Source organism: Streptopelia decaocto, assembly GCF_964273445.1.
Source record: "Streptopelia decaocto genome assembly, chromosome: Z".
In the NCBI taxonomy this organism is placed as follows: Eukaryota; Metazoa; Chordata; class Aves; order Columbiformes; family Columbidae; genus Streptopelia; species Streptopelia decaocto.
Window position 1 is genome coordinate 4,365,941 of NC_138657.1, and position 13,039 is coordinate 4,378,979.

Below are 13,039 nucleotides of genomic sequence, written 5' to 3' on the forward strand. Positions count from 1 at the left end.
GACGGGATGCAGGGATGCGGGGAGGATCAGTGCAGGGATGCAGGGGCGAGGGGATGCGGGGGTGCGGGGACTCGGGGATGAGGGGTTGTAGGGGTGCGGGGATGCAGGAGTGCGCGGATGATCAGTGCAGGGATGCAAGGGCGAGGGGATGCGGGGATGAGAGGATGCAGGGGTGTGGGGATGAGCGGTGTGGGGATGCAGAGATGAGGGGATGCGGGGATTACCAGTGCAGGGATGCAGGGGCAAGGGGATGCGGGGATGAGGGGATGCGGGGATGCAGGGGTGCGGGGATGAGCGGTGCGGGGATGCGCGGATGAGGGGATGAAGGGATGCGGGGATGAAGGGATGATCAGTGCAGGGATGCAGGGGCGAGAGGATGCGGGTATGCAGGGATGAGGGGATGCAGGGGTGCGGGGATGCAGGCGCCCGCAACCTGTCCCGGAGACAGCGCTCCGAGCCGACCCACGGACGGGGAACGGGCGAAACCGAAGCATCCCCTGCAAAGTCTGCGGGAGGAAACACCACATTTCCTTTTCGCCTCGCCCCTTCCCTCCTCGCCTCACCCCTCCTGCCGTTCACAAGGTTTGAGGCGGAGGGGGGAGGGCGGGAAGCAGCGTTAAAAGGTGCGACAAGTAAACCCGCCCCCCCAGATACCGTATTTCGGCAGCGGCTGCAGCCACACCCCCGGTCCGCGCCCACTCGCGCCTCTCCCCTTCCCTTTCCCTGACAGGATTGACAGACATTTTCCTAAAAGCAACCCAGAATTTGTCAAATCGTGTGTGACAGTCGATTTGCTCACAGTATCCACTTTCTTACGGCACGGAGACTACCCCGTCTTCGGACAGTTTAATCCTGGCTGACACTGGGCATCTTTCAGGCAAACGTTTGCCTTGGCAAATCACCTACACCCTCCTGAATTCCATATATCTGCTCCGAGTACCCCAGAGCAGGGGTGTCCCGGAGCCTCGGGGACCCTGGCATCCCAATACACAATCCCTGCACAGGATTATTGCCGTGAAAGGATCCCTAATGTTTCTTGTATTTTTCCTTATTTATTTATTTTTCTTCCTCTGTCCCAAGTTCAATCATCCCTTCTGGGCTCCTCGAGGGCTGGTGGGGTGGGTCCCTGGGGCAGGCCCCTGCCCATCTCATCCCCAAGACCTGCTGACCCTTCCCTATGGCACTAGTCTGCGGACACTGGAGTGACCTGCACGGCCTGCAGGAGGAAAGCAAACTGCGGCCATCCAGCACCCAGAACAGGGATGGGACCTGGAAATTAACACATCCAGAATCTGGCTTTCAGGTCATGCCCGCTTAAAGCAGGTGGAGGCAGCTGCCCACATCTTTGGGCTAGCAGCAGGGCTGCTGGGCTTGCCATGCCACCCTCTTGCAGGAGTCTTAAAAACTGTTCCAATCTGAAATTCTCTTTATCTTAAGGGTCCCTTCCCTTCCCTTCCCTTCCCTTCCCTTCCCTTCCCTTCCCTTCCCTTCCCTTCCCTTCCCTTCCCTTCCCTTCCCTTCCCTTCCCTTCCCTTCCCTTCCCTTCCCTTCCCTTCCCTTCCCTTCCCTTCCCTTCCCTTCCCTTCCCTTCCCTTCCCTTCCCTTCCCTTCCCTTCCCTTCCCTTCCCTTCCCTTCCCTTCCCTTCCCTTCCCTTCCCTTCCCTTCCCTTCCCTTCCCTTCCCTTCCCTTCCCTTCCCTTCCCTTCCCTTCCCTTCCCTTCCCTTCCCTCCCCTCCCCTCCCCTCCCCTCCCCTCCCCTCCCCTCCCCTCCCCTCCCCTCCCCTCCCCTCCCCTCCCCTCCCCTCCCCTCCCCTCCCCTCCCCTCCCCTCTGATTTGAATCAAACGTTTCTTGGTTTTTCAGTAACCTCATAAAACAACTACAACTTTGTGAAAATAACAGTAAAAATTATTTTTAAAGATACTTACTTTAAGTTTTCCAGCAGTCATAATGTATTCTAGAGTCATTCTCCCTCTTGCTTTTAAAAGCATTTCCTTTATCTGCAACTGGTCAACTTTGAAGAGCTGAGGGCAGGGTTTATACATTACCAGAATGATACATAACACGTGAAACTTCAAAAAATGGAGTGAGCCACATATTCTGAGTAATTCAGAATGAGCTGATGGCGCAGTAGCTCCACAGTTAGCAGTCATGAAGAACATGACACAGAGGCTTTAATTGTGTCCAAACAGAAGGAACAACATTGCACATGTAAATTATCTTTACAGCAAGGGAGTCCCCTGTCAGCAGCAACCTCCCATTTGACCAGATACATAGGCAACTCTTTCCAAGCTAATAATCTGGGAGTTGTTTGACTAACAGCTTTCCAGCACTGACTAACAGATAGCAAATTAGATAAGTTCGTCCCCTATTTAGAAGGCTAAAAGCTGCCTTACACTCATTTCTACATTTCTCGATAAACTCATTGCAACTTGACCGAGGCTCCTGCTTTCCAACCAGAGCAGAAACAGAGTCAACTCTTTTTGTTTGTTTGTTTGTTGGTGGTGGTTTGGTTTTGGTTTTATAATATCAGCTAAGCATTCCTGACTTGTCCCACAGTAAGGGCCATATATTTCTTCTTTGTTCAGGGAAAAATTGTGACAGAGGTTCATGCCCATTATAAACACACAAAAATACTTCAAGCCACTGCTTCTGACCAGTGACTGTCCTTGGAAAGGTTATTTAAGTATCTGACCTATTGTAACACAGCTCAGTCTTTGCTCACAGTCCTCAGAGCCACCCTGTGTAGGTGGTTTTGTAGCAAAGGCTCACTGTGTATTACTGTGTTCTTATACCCCATGAGTTGCCACAGCCATTACATTTTATGACTCAGGATGTCCACTCAGTACAGGCTGAACAAACAAACCAGGTAGACAAATAAAAAGAAGCAAAGTAGCTCAAAAAAACTAATAAAGGATACATGAAGATGATCTAATGTTGAAATGGCTCAGTGATGCACATTAAACACGCATAGCATAGCCATAGATAACCATAGCATTTTTCATCATAAGAGTCACAGTTTTGGTTAACACAGGATAATGAATTGAGAGTGCCTAGAACTGCACATTAGTCTTAAAGCTAAATCCAAGAAGTCATCTGCCACGGACAGGAATTCTACCCAACTCAGGTTTCCCTGTGGGTCCAGCGCAGAGAGAGACCAGGGTAAGCTCAATTAAATCTCAGCAAGACACAGGCTGCAAGGCAGCGGGGAAAAGACAGAATGACCTGGGGTAGCAAATGGGTGAGGAATCCACACCACCTCTCAGTTAGGAACAAAAAATCAGTCCTGTACAAGATAAGAGGGGGAAAAAAAAGATATATTAAAACATAAGGTCATTTTAGGTACATGCCGTGATCTTCAGTGTTTATAATTCCATCTTTTTCTGGGTACCAACCTTAGTCGGAACGCACAGCCATGATCTGTACACATTCATGCGACTATTGCGCTGTTTCACAACAGGTTCTCTAGTGTCTTGAATTTATCCTATTTGTATAACAAAAGTTCATACAAAAACAGGAAAATGATCATCTAATTTTTAAAATTCCAACTCTTAGGGCAATACCCAAGATACTCTGCTGATAAACATGGAGGAACAATTCTTGCTATGAAGGGAAAATCCAAGTTATCAAATCAATTTCATTTTCCATTATTTCCTGATTTTCTGCTTTCATTGCACACACAAGTAGCTGGTATTCAAAGGAACATGGGAGGGCAGAGCTGGTTGTAACGTATTTACTCAAGTAAGTACTTGGGTGTAGTAATGAGTCTGATTTAAAATATTCATATTATATAAATGTTAGTTGAAGTTGACAGTAAATATTGAATAGATATATCAAAAGGGCAGCACACCATCTTCACTTCTCCTGTGTTGTCTAACATTCAGGCAGCTGTTTGCTCTGTTTGTATCCATTTTCTTACAGAAAATTATTATTTTTTTAAATCATACCAAAACCATGATTGAGTATAACAGAAGAAAGAAGGAGGGAGTTTAAAGATCATGCTGACCACAAGAGATTATGACCAAATTCTCAGGACTACTGTTTGATTTGTATCAATAACTAGTACTTAGTGATAAGGTCTCTTTTTCAGGACATTAGAATGAAAGACATGTGGAAGAGGGAGGTACAAAGGTACTGTAATTTTTCAGCACAAGGGAAGCATCAATAAAGTGCTGTTATTAAAAAACAAACAAAGGAAAAAAACCCAAACAACAAGAATGACAAAAACACAACAAAATCCCACAACTTCCATCATTTTTTTCTAAGTGATTAATGACAATTAAGTGTTACATAAGCATTCATGCAGTTATGGTAAAGACCAAAACCAGTCCCGAGACCGGGACTGAAAGAAGAAAGTAGAAGTAAAAGTGGTGTGAAAGAATGTCTCGGCTATATGTTCCCTATCATATCTAAAAGCAAAAAGCTCCAATTTTCTCCTTTTACAATGTTTTCTAAACATGGCATTACCTACCAAGTGAGCTGGTGCTGTTTACACAGAATCACAGAATCGATTGGGTTGGAAAAGACCTCAGAGATCATCGAGTCCAACCCTTGGTCCAACTCTAGTCCGTTTATTAGATCATGGCACTAAGTGCCATGTCCAATCTGAGTTTAAAAACCTCCAGGGACGGCGAGTCCAGCACCTCCCTGGGCAGCCATTCCAATGCCTGAACACTCTCTCTGTAAAGAATTTCTTTCTAATCTCCAGCCTCAATTTCCCCTGGCAGAGTTGAAGCCCATGGCCCCTTGTCCTATTGCTGACTGCCTGGGAGAAGAGACCAATCCCCACCTGACTAGAACTGCCCTTCAGGTAGTTCTAGAGAGTGCTGAGCTCACCTCTAAGCCTCCTCTTCTCCAGACTAAACAAGCCCAGCTCCCTCAGCCTCTCCCCATAGGTCTTATGTTCAAGTCCCTTCACCAGTCATGTTGCTCTTCTCTGGACCCGCTCCAGCACTTCAATGTCTTTCCTGACCTGAGGGGCCCAGAACTGAACACAATACTCCAGGTGTGGCCTCACCAATGCAGAGTACAGGGGAAAGATCACTTCCCTTGTCCTGCTGACCACGCTATTTTTGATACAGGACAGGATACCATTGGCCTTCTTGGCCACCTGGGCACACTGATGGCTCATGTTGAGCTTCCTGTCAATTAGTACCCCCAGGTCCCTTTCTGTCTGACTGCTCTCCAGCCACTCTGCGCCCAGCCTGGAGCGCTGCAGGGGGTTGTTGCCCCTGTTACATCCTTTTTAAGCTAAAAACATTCTCACATGCCCAAAAGACTCCAGTGTAAATGTCCCCACAACACTTTCGCTCCTGAAGATGCCACATACAGGAGTTTGAAATGCAGGATGGGTCTGTTGGGCTCAAAATACTGCTTGTGTGGTGTGAACAGAGATGTGAAGAGGGATAGTGCCATCTAATTTCCTCCTAATTTAATACTGACATAATTCTGTCTGTTACTAGTGGGTTACTGGGGGTGAAGTTCACATTCCTTGTGTCCCCTACAATCCTTCAGATTTAAATGGGGATTGTATTAAGCATGTGTAAATGTAATTGTATTCACAATTACATTTACTTTCATGACTAAAATAATTTTTGTTCATCTCTTTGGGTTTGCTCACACTGGTATATAACTGATGCTACTATTTTCAAAACACTTTTGAACTGATATCCCATTATGAATGCTTCCTTGTTCAGCAGCCAGGCCGAGTTCAAACATTTTTGTAGAGAACTAAGTTTCTCTTGTTTATTCTTCCCCCCCCTTCCACCATAGACAACAAACCTAAATGCTTTGAAATATTTATAAAATGCTGATGAAGAGGGGAAAATGCCTGAAATGGTTGCAGTGAATAGAGAAGCATTTTTAAAGCCAAGGGTCTATTTAAGCATTGTCTTAGCTCTTCTTTTTCCCCTCATAGTCCGAAGGGTCTTTCTGCAGAAAACCCCATCAAAACCCTTCCCTGTTCAGCTGCCATGTAAAGTTTTGGTTAGAGAATTGCTATTAACCTGTTGTTTTCCAACAGTCTTACACCAACAGAGGATGTAGATGCATATATGTGCCAGGAAATCAAGACACACGAAGGAAAAAATATTCTTCTTGAGAGGCTTTTGCCACCAGCAGTGCCAGGATTTTCAAGTCTCGGATTTGACTTGTTTCTCAATTGACAGAGCTGGTTATGGTCTTCGGGCTGTAACTCAGAACACATACATGCTCTCATGGCCACAGGTGTGCTGGACTCATCTCTAGCAACTTGCATGAATGTTCACTCCTTTACTTACCTGGGAAAGGGAAGGGAAGGGAAGGGAAGGGAAGGGAAGGGAAGGGAAGGGAAGGGAAGGGAAGGGAAGGGAAGGGAAGGGAAGGGAAGGGAAGGGAAGGGAAGGGAAGGGAAGGGAAGGGAAGGGAAGGGAAGGGAAGGGAAGCACTTGCCTGATACAGCCCTTCTGCCTGAAGCAGCTCTGGCTGTGGGTGCCCAGAAACTTCCCAACCTTTTGGTGGCTCTTCCCCTCTCCTAGCTAAGCGACAGAAGGTTAAACAAGAGGAGCTAATAAATGCCCCATTGCAGGAGAGGGGGGATGTGTTGGGCAAGAGGGGGATGTGCCCACATCGAAGGAGAAGGCGGGAGGGAGGGAGGGAGGGAGGGAGCCAGGGGGCTGTGCAACTGCCACAGTCACATCGGCCTCACAGGTCTATTCAGTTCAGTTCCATATCATGTCCATCAGCTTCAAGAAAATCCCTCAAATCTCCCGCACAGAAGCAGAGGAAGAAGCCCCAAGCCGCTCTGCTAAGGAGAATGAGAGGAAAGGGTGGGCACAGGCCCCAGAAACGGGGAGGAAGCAGCGTGGCTGGGGATAGACACCCCACCTGCACTGGGAGGAACACCGGGACTTGCTCTGCACTTAGCAGGTCTTTATTTTCTTTTCCCGACCGATAATCACAGCCAGAGGGCCGGGAGCCCTAGAGGGCCAGCTCATGCCCCAGCTGCTGGCCCAGCCCTGGTTTCGGCAGCTCCTGGGCTGTTCTTCTAGTGCTGCCGGCTGGGGGGCCTCTTCGGGGCTGGAGAAGAGTCCTCGGGGCTGCCAGCCTTCCTCTTCAGGGCTTGCCGTGGCCCGGCAGAGCTGCCTTCTCTACCCCGGCTGGGAGAAGATGGACGTGGTCCAGCCTCGTCAGGCTCCTCCTGGGGCTCTGCCTGCAGCCCAGGGGCAGGAATCGGGGCAGAGGGAGGGCTGCCGGGCCCGTGCTGAAGGGCAGCTGCTGAGGTGCTGGGGAGGAGGTCCACGTTGGCGCCTTCAGAGCTGCTGGAGGAAGCTGGGCCAGGCGTGGGAGATCGTCCTGGGGAGACAACGGGGCCAGGGGCAGCCGCGGGGCTGCCTTCCCGCTCCCCGGCAGCATGGCCGTCCTCCAGGCCCAGCCGACGCTCAGCCTCCCTGCTGCCGAGCTGCGCAGCGACGTCAATCAGCCGGTGCACAAACGTCGCCGCTCGGTTTTGGAGAGTGGCCTCCAGCAGCTGCACCAGCTGGTCTTCATCCAGCCCAAAGAGGAGCAGCATGGGGGTGAGGAGCGCCTCCACTGTGCCTGCCCGGGAAGAGCGTGTCCCAAAGAGCCGGCGCAGCTCCTGACGCACCCAGCTCAGGACGGGCTGCAGGAGAGCTGGGTGCTCCTGGAAAAAAGAGGCCCGCACCCTGGGCCGGAGCCCACGCACAGCAGCCGCGGTCACCATCCCCACAGGCCATGCTGCTCTTGCTGCAGCTCTGCGGGCAGCTGCATTTGCAGGAGCTCGTCCTGCCTGCCGGCCAGCAACTGCTCCTGCCCCAGGGGCTGGGATGACGTGCTCCTGGAAGTCGTCATCCCCCCGCACGGAGTGCAAGATGGACGTCACCCTCCTCTTGCACAGGGGGCACTCGGGCTTGCTCTCAGCCCACCGCACGATGCATGGGTAGCAGAATTGGTGCAGGCACGGCACCACGTAGCTGGCCTCCTCCCAGCTCTCCAGGCAGATGGCACAGCGCCTGTCCAGCTCCGAGGCCATGGTCTCCGTGTCCTTCGGTGGGTTGGCGGGAGCTGTGGGTGTCGAGCTGCTCCCTCTCACCGGCGCTGCAGCAGCCGCTGTCACAGTAGAAAACCAAGAGAGGCCACAGTTGTTGGCTGGCGCAGGGAGAGCTGGAGGAAAAGCCCAGGTGCCTCCAGAAGGAAAGCCTCCCAGCTCCCCAGGGTGCGCTGTCCCTGCCCAGCTCACCTCTGCTGCCGCCAGCGAGCCGCCTCCTGCCTGCCCCGCTTGCCTGATCCTGCAGGGCCCAGCAAAATCCTCTGATGGCTCTGGGGTTGCCCACTGAGAGTTGCAAGGAACAACTCCCCGAACACAACACCAGCACCGACAAGAGCCTCTCTGAACACTCCAAACCGCGCCAACTCACTCGGCTGGAGTGCAGTCACAAGACAGCTGGGTGACGCTTGGCGCCCGGCTATAAGCTGAGAGGGACGCCTGGTCACAATGGGCTGCTCGGCAACGTCATAGTCCATCGCGACATGACATCAGAGCTTGCGTCAGGGCAAATCTTAGAGGAAGACCAGCATCTTCTCTCCTGCCTCTGCCTTCTGATTATCTGGACCAAGACATAAGACTCTCTCTATATTTCCAGGCCTTTATTCCTCTTTTCATTTTGAAGACAAAACGATCCACTTCCTATTTCACATGTGACATTAAAAGACAATTAAAAATTGAAAATACAGGACCCCCAACACCTCCCTAGAAAGCTTTTCCTTTATCCAAAGAAAATTCTGAAAAACGGAAATGATCAGGAACTCCTAAACTCCTCGTGATTTTCGGCAAGAATGATGTCACACTCAGCCATTGTTTTTCTGTCTCTTCCTTTGCATGTCTTCTTAGTAGATGTCAGTAAATCAGTATCATTAGTAAAGGCCAGTGTTATCTGAATTTGATCTGAACCAGGGATAAGCAAGCACAGACTAGGATAGCAACAGACCTTCTACCAGCTGCTCTTCAGGCACAACACAGAAATTACCGTGGAAATTTCACCATCAGAAGAATCATTTCAAAAAGAAAGGGGAGGGAAGGGAAGGGAAGGGAAGGGAAGGGAAGGGAAGGGAAGGGAAGGGAAGGGAAGGGAAGGGAAGGGAAGGGAAGGGAAGGGAAGGGAAGGGAAGGGAAGGGAAGGGAAGGGAAGGGAAGGGAAGGGAAGGGAAGGGAAGGGAAGGGAAGGGAAGGGAAAACACTTGCCTGATACAGCCCTTCTGCCTGAAAAACAATATTTGCATGAGAGGTGCATATACTCCTTTTGATAAATCCATTTTTTGGTCACCTAAGGGGCACATTTTTCAAAGATTCAGCTCAGCACTATTCACTGGTGCCTAAATGCAAAGTCCTAAATTGAGACACCTATTCCCAAAACTTTAATGAAGAAGTTGGTGACAGCATTTTGTCTAGTTTTCTGTAAATATAAATATATATAGTATAGAGACACGCACATATGGACGTAAACACACACATAGATATCAATCAGAGCTTTTCATATACACACATATATCACACACACACACATATATATATATAGCATATCTGTCTCCATATATATCTACTCCTGAGTATCTGCAAGGCCAGGTGCAGACCAGCCTTTACCATTTATGAAGAACACTTTACAGATTATTACATAAAAGACAGTGTATAAATTCTAAAAAGCAAACCAAACCAACAACAAACCCCACCACTTTAAAACAGACAGCTTTCATTTCCAGGGTGTTATTACACGACAGGCTCAAATTTGTCTGACTACAAATATCACGTTAGTGAAGCCTGCTGTCTTTTGGTTTTTTGTGTCTTGTGCTTGGATTTCCTAATTCTGAATAAGATATGAGGGCCAGCTGATGCTTTGCCAGCATTTAGGGTGCTGTTCTGTGTAGATTTTAGTCAGGGGTGAGCTCACATTGTAGTGCCACCCTTGCTGGTGGCAATAATGAAGGTCTCCTCTTGACACTGGCTCCACGTTTTCTTCAGGCTTGTCAGAACTAGGAATCTGTCAGGCAGGTTTGTTAAGAATTGGACAACAAGCTCTGAAGTGTCCAGGTGAAATTATGATGCAACTGTCGTGGGACTCACTCACACACAAACATCCAGTGGTTACAATCAGTTTAATCCCTTAGGAAAAAGGCTGAAATGTTTAAGAATGAAAAACATGCTTACTTCCAGTATGTCTGAGTTTTCCTGTGCCCCACGGTATCGCAGATTGTTAGAGAATCATATTAGAGTAGGCACCTGTACAGCAGAGAGTTTGCCAGCAGAACTATTTTCATTTTTTTCTAAATCTTTTTCAATTTTTATTTTATTATTCCCTTTTAATCTCAGAGAACTAAAAGGGCACAATGGAAAACATTCAGCTTTTTCAAACATGTCCCAAAACTCAAGGGTCTTGGCCTCCAGAACTGTGTATTCCCAGTTAACACTGTAACACTGACTGTTTCAGCATCATTTACCCGGAGCCAGTTTACAAAACTCATTGATCTCTCCTTCACACATTGGAGAACTAATGCTAACTCTGCCTCTGTGACACTTATCATTACAGAAGGATGGCAGAGTTCTTCACATTTTTACCTCAGGGCTACGTTGGAATCACAATAAGGCAGAGGAGGACACAGTTGAAAGCATTCAACAAATGTGTTGTTCTGTTCCATGTTTTAATTTGAGCTTTACATCTTGACTACATTTATTTTAGACATTTTTGACCCAGATTCATCTTAGTGTATCTGTGCTGAAATTAATGGATTTACATCGGGGATTAATTCAGCCTGTTATGCTGCCATCCCTATTTCTTCATAATCATCCTGTTATGAGATGTTTTCAAGGTTTCCTTTATTTTAAACAGAGTGAAGAATTGCTCCTGGTAACACTTGGATAGACTTAGGGAGAGAGGACAGAGAGTAAAAAAATAAAGAAGTAAAAAAATTCCTTAATAGCTTTTATTGTGTGATCACAGAGCATCATTTCCAGTTAAAGCTACTGAAGCAACAGAAGACTTTACCACCAGGTATAAACAACACATAATGAGCATCCATGGGACACTGGATAAGTCCCACCAGCAAGGGAAGATCTTCATAACTCACACGTTGGTTTACCACTTCATTTTATTAACTTTAATTAGACGGCAGTGGTGCTTTCAGCTACAACGACAGCTACCTTCTTCAGGGCTCACTGTGTGGTGGTTTTCCTGCCACTGACTTTCTGGGGAATTTTTCTTCCCTTTCACAACATGGAACTAGAACAAGTTGTTGCCGGATCTCCACTCATGGGCGTTCATTCTGTGGCCTCATTCACAGTTTAGAGCTTCACAAATCATCATTCTTGTGAGGAATGCAGCGGCGGGTGCTCTGGGTATCAGTGGCGATGGAGAACTCCTACACCCAAGCTTTTTACACATTGCTCATTTAGTCTGATTCATAGAAGGAGAACAACATTCTTGGAGTGTCAAGTTTTTAGTTTTTTTTAATTTTATCACGAGAATCAGCTGAAGGCTCATAACGATACCTGCAAGTGCCTGGAATACATTTCTGGATGTCTGAGGAGCAGAGACACTGAGTAGAGGCCCATGGTATTTTCACCAAGCGTCTGAAAGAATGCTCCTGTCAGGTTGTTAACTCGCTCCCAAGCCCCCAAACACACTCGAGTTACTTCGTTCATTATGCTGCTTCCCCATGAAGTGGACGATCGATTTTAAAATGCTCTTTCTGACCTACGAGACCTTCAGGGGTCCAGCTCCTGCAAAGCGGCACAAGCTCTTTTCCCCAGTCGCGCTGCAGATTTGAGTGAGACGTTCATCATCTGCTGTTTGCTCCAACACCAAAATACCAAAGAACTTCACCTTTTTTTTCACATTACACACCTGGAGCACTTTTCCAATTTGTAGTCTGCTCATTCATGGTAAGATTTTTTACATAAAAATGCTACTATGGGAAACCGTAGCATGTCCTGGCCCACAGCTGACAAAATAGCTGCTGTTATGACTCAATTTTTCAGACAGTTTAGTGTGTATTAAAACAATGTAGATGAAGCCTTAAGGTACAGTACAAAGAAGAAAACATCAAAAACACTCAGTGCTTTTTAAGAGGAAATACTACTGTCAGAGACATTTAAATTATTTTAACATGCAGCGGTTAAGTGAAGTCACAACACACCACAGGCCCTTCTATCTCTACTGCACTGCTCAGCAAGAAGGCACTTGCTCATTTTTTAGGAGAAAAAGGAAATGTGTGCTACCTGTTATAAAGTACACTTCAAGTTAGCTTAGCTGAACAGTAACCACTTCAGAAGCGACAGCAGATAAAATAAGGAATATCTTACTTTACATGGCAAATTTGGAGCCTACAGTTTGATTAGTTTGTCGTCCGCTGTTTCCAGCATGTGCTTTAGATAACACAGGTTTTCAATGAATGTGGGTGTGCATGACATAGTCATGGGACCAAATATATAGAAAGATACATAGTTAAAATAATTTGGTCACAATTTCAAAATCTGATAGAGAGGTTGGGGGTGGAGATTGAGAAAACTCAGGCCAGACCTAGATCCTGTGAGGCGACTTAGTACACACACATAAGAAAGGACCCACAGCCTTCGTAGTCATAACTTTCTGTCTTATGGCATGGCAACCCAGCTGAAATTAACACATTGCTGGCACAAATACAAGTGTTTTCTTTTTGGTCTCTTTTCCTGTGTAAATACGGTATATAAGGTCTTGCAGTGTGGCTTTATGTAAACTTGTAACTCATATGGATGTGTGAATCTGTTTGCTCGCATGCTGGTAAGTGATTTTTCATTTAGTTTGGAACCCACTGGCCTGTATCAAACACATTTGTAAAGTAAAATTCTCAACTATAATTACACTACCTGTGTGTAGGACAGAAAAATCATAAATGCCCCAAATAGAGGCACTCTTAAACCAGAAACTTGCATTTCTAATCTGCTAGTCATGGGATAGAAATCCACAGGAAAGCAAGCTTCATTTGCTCCACTATCCACAGACTTTGTTAAATAA